Raw genomic sequence first — 4,643 nt, forward strand, 5'->3', positions numbered from 1 at the left:
AAAATTGGATCAAAATAACAAATCGGAAAACCCCAAATCCATCTCATAGAATTAACAGTGATGATGTTATGACAGTTGTCTCCTCTCTGCCTGCCATGGTGAGGCTGAGTACACAGGGACCAGCAGTGCAGAAGCACAACTCTACTCAGCCACACTTCACAGCCCCTGCAGCAGACAGTTCTATAACCCTAACCAGAGAACAACCACTCCCCCCTGCCAGCCCCCTGGGAAATCACCGCCTCAGAAATGTTTTCACACTGATGACAAGAGAAACAGCTGTAATCTGTCATTATAGAAATATCCAATTATCAGGCCACTGAGTGGTGCCTACAGCTTCCCATCATTGCTTGCCATCAGGCTGGGCTCTGCTAGCACACCTGTCAAAGCCAGGACCTGTCAGGAACACTCAGAATTGAGCCTGGATTCCCTTACCTGTTATCAGGAGGGTCTCCAAGGCCATCTCCCAATACCAGCTTTGATTCACATACAGAAAGGACAGTGAACCTCTCTCTGCCTACCAGAAGATCTACTCTGAGAAGCCCCATCAGCAGCCTGGCATAAGTGCCTCATACAATAAAAGATGGAGAAGCCTATGGTAGGTTATAAATGAATTATAGGGGTTTGTGTGATTGGTGGATTTGGTTTTTGAGATAGAGTCTCTGTAGGAGCCCTGGACAGACTAGAATCCAGAGATCCACTTATCTCTGTCTCCCAAGTACTGAGATTAAAAGCATGTGCCCAGGTTTTTCCCCCTTTTTGAGACAGGGTCTCATGTAGCCCAACTGGCCTTGAACTCACTATGTAGCTAAGGATGACCTTGAAGTTCTGATCCTCCCTCATCTCCTAAGTGCTGGGGTTACAAGCATATGACACCACACAGGTTCACGTGGTGTTGGGAATTGAACCTAGGACCTTGTGCATGCTAGGCAAGTATTCTACAAACTGAGCTACTTTACCTGTCCTGGGCTCAAACTCTGAAGCCTGAGTTCAATTTGTGTCTCTAAGGCATCCTAGCTACATGACCTATGAGGTGTACTTCGGACAGGATCCTTTGTTAATGGAATGCACTGTGGAAGAAAGCAAATGAAAAACAGCTAAACCCAGTACACCAGTAACAGCCAACTGTGTTAGTAACTTTCCCATTGCTTGCATAAAAACACCATGATCAAGGCACCTTATCAAAGCAGTGAACGGGGTTGAGCAAGGGTATGGTAGCAGAAACATCTGAGAGCGCACATCTCCAACAACCACAAACAAGAGGCAGAGAACACACTGAAAATGGCATGAAGTCTTTTGAAACCTCTAAGCTCCCCCCAGTGACACACCTCTTCCAAAAAGGCCACATCTCATACTCCTTCTCCAATATTTCCACCGACTGGGGACCAAGTATTCAAACATATGAGCCTATAGAAGCCATTCTCATTCAAACCACCTGTCTTAGCGTTACCATTGCTAGATGAAACACTGTGACCAAAGTGACGTGGAAAGGAAAGGGTTCATTTGGCTTATAGTTCTACATCCTAGTCCTTCATGGAAGAAGTCAGGACAGGACCTCAGATGGGGCCAGAACCCGGAGGCAGGAGCTGACGCAGAGGCCATGGAGGGTGCTGCTTACTGTCTTGCTCCCAATGGCTTGCTCAGCCTGCTTTCTTACAGAATCCAGGACCACCAGCCCAGGAGTGGCACCACCCACCATGGGCTGAGCCCTCCCCCATCAATCATGAATTAAGAAAAATGCCTTGCAGGCTTGCCTACAACCCCATCTTACAGGTGCATTTTCTTAACTGAGGTTCTCTCCTCTCAGGATGGATGACTCTAGCTTATGTCGAGTTGACATAAAACTAGCCAGCACAACTGTCCTCTTGTCAGCTTGACAAAACAGCATTGTTAAACCACGGCCTTCCCTTTCTTGTTCATCCGCAAGATCACACATTAATTGAACAGTATAAAATGGTCCACGTTTTAACAATCCCACAATCTTCAAAAATTCAAACACTTAGGAGAACAAAATCTCTTAGCCAGGTGGTGGTGGTAGCACAACCCTTTAATGTCACCACTCAGAAAGCAGAGGCAGGTGGATCTCTGAGTTTGAGGCCAACCTGATCTACAAAGCTACAAAGAGAAACCCTGTCTTGAAAACTCAAAAAAAAAAAGAGTATAAAATCTCTTTAAAATATCCAAATTTTAAAAATCTTTAAGTCCAAATTATTTGTAAAATCCAAAGTCTTTGTAAAATTCCAAAATGGTTTTAAAATTTGAAGTCTCTCAACTGTGAGCTCCTGTAAATCAAAAGTGGATTAAAAGTTTCTTACTTTAAGGGGAAGAACCACGACCTGAACCAAGCACAAGCAAACACTGGCAGTCAAATAACTCAGTGCCCAGTGTCTGGGATCCACTCACCATTTTCCAGACTCTTCCAAAGGGCCTGGGTGGATTCTCCAGCCCCACCTTCTGCAGTGCACACAGCTTGTCTTCCAGGCTCCTGCCGGCTCCACTCCGCCACCGCTGCTAGTGTTCTTGGTGGTTGCCCCATGGCATTGGCATCTCCAAAATGCTGCAGTCTCTTGCTGCGTTTGAGCTGCACTTTCACCAATAGCCTCTCCTGAGCTCTCTTCGGAGGCTCCAGCCCTGCCACACAGTGTCAAGCTTCAGCTGTTCTCCATGACACCTTCATCCCTTCAAAACCAGATCCACCTGGACAACTCTCACAAATGACCAAGTTCAGATACCAGCATAAGGTACAACCTCGGCTGACTCTCAGAGAAAACTTCCCAGAAGATTTCACCTCAGTGATGCTGGTCTCTTCTTAATCATCGCTAATTTCTCAGCTCCAGCTGACCACCATCAATTGTCCCAGTAACACAAAGGTTTTGCTTCAGTGGTGCTGGACTCTTGTTAATCATGGCTGATTCTTTAGCATCACCTGACCAGAATCACCAATTCTTAACTCAAAATATGCAACGGCTCCAATAGAGTTTTTAAGTGACTCTAATTTCCCTCTGGAACTTCACAAGCTAGGCCTCCATCATCTGTATTCCTCTCAACATTCTTATCTCCTCCAGGCTCCCACAGAACAGCTCATCAAGCTTTGAATATTCAATGGATTTTCTAGTCCAGAGTTCCAAAGTCCTTCCACAATCCTCCGAAAAACACGTGGTCAGGTTTTTCATAGCAATGCCCCAATCCTGGTACCAATTTCTGTCCTAGTTAGGGTTACTATTGCAGTAATGAAATGCCATGACCAAAGTTAACTTGAGAAGGATAGGGTCTGTTTGGTTTACACTCCATATCACTGTTCATCATTGAAGGAAATCAAAACAGGCATTCAAACAGAGCAGAACCTGGAGGCAGGGGCTGATGCAGAATCCATGGAAGGATGCTGCTTACCGGCTTGCTCCCATGGGTTGCTCAACCTGCTTTCTTACAGAGCCCAGGAGTGGCACAACCCACAATGAGTTGGGCCCTCCCCCATCAATCACTAATTAAGAAAATGCTCTACAGCCTTGCACACAGCCCCATCTTAAAGGCATTATCTCAATTGAGGTTTCCCCCTCTGATGATTTTAGCTTTAGCCAACACACCGCCGTACTAATATTTAAAGATACTACATGCCAGCTAATTCACAACAACCCTGCAAAATAGATGCTATTATAATGTCTATGTTATAGATGATGAAACTCGTATTAGTTGTTTTTCTGTTGCTCTGATAAAATACCACCACCGGAGGTAACTTACAGAAGGAAGGGCTTATTTTGGCTTATGGTTCCAGAGGGACAAGGGTTCGTTACATAAGGGGAGCGTGGCAGTAAACAGCAAGCATGGCAGCTAGAGCAGGAAGCTGAGCTATCGCATCCTCACATGTAAGCACAAAGTAGAGAGAGCAGACTGGAAGAAGGAGAGGGCTGTGAACTCCCAAAGGCCATCTCACAGGCCTCCTCACTCATCTTTTTAGCATCTTTTTCTTATTTCATGAATAGAATATATACTTTTATTTCTCTGAGAATATCACAATCATTTTTTAGTGTCTTCTCTTTCTCTTGTTTTCCTTCAGGACCCCCCTACCCAAACTTATTTTTGTCCCTGCCCTTCAGGTTGGAGACTTTCCTGAGACGCTTAGAAGTAGGGGACTAGAAAATTAGTAGCATCGTCAAATGGGATCATTTCTGTAGAGTAACCAGATTTATTATCTGTTGGAACAAACACCAACGTTGACTTTTAAAATATCTTCCTGCCAATTGGCCAGATTTCCATGACCACTGATATTCTGGAATCCTAGGGCAGGAAGCAGGATGGAGTCCCCTCACTCGTTTAGTTAAACATGGTGTTTTGGGCTTTGGCCGGTTCTGCCACTTCTTGGGACAGACATCATCCATCTTCTTCTCAGAGAACAGCCACCCCTGTATTCCCCGAGCCACAGTTGGAGAACGGGCTGTAGTAACAGATTCTTAAATATTTCCTCAACACTCTAGCCTGTTTTTCCTCCTTCATCCCCACCCAAGGGCTCCAGTGCTGCCGACATCTCTGCCTTTCATTCTCAGCTTCTCTAACTTAGGATCTGGCTTCCTCGGCTCTGCAATGTTAATAACTGTTATGGTGGAGGTTCCATCCAAGCCCCCTCCCCATATCTCTCCAAATCCTGCTGC

The sequence above is a fragment of the Mesocricetus auratus genome, unplaced genomic scaffold (assembly GCF_017639785.1).
Source record: "Mesocricetus auratus isolate SY011 unplaced genomic scaffold, BCM_Maur_2.0 Super-Scaffold_4256, whole genome shotgun sequence".
NCBI classification, from domain to species: Eukaryota; Metazoa; Chordata; class Mammalia; order Rodentia; family Cricetidae; genus Mesocricetus; species Mesocricetus auratus.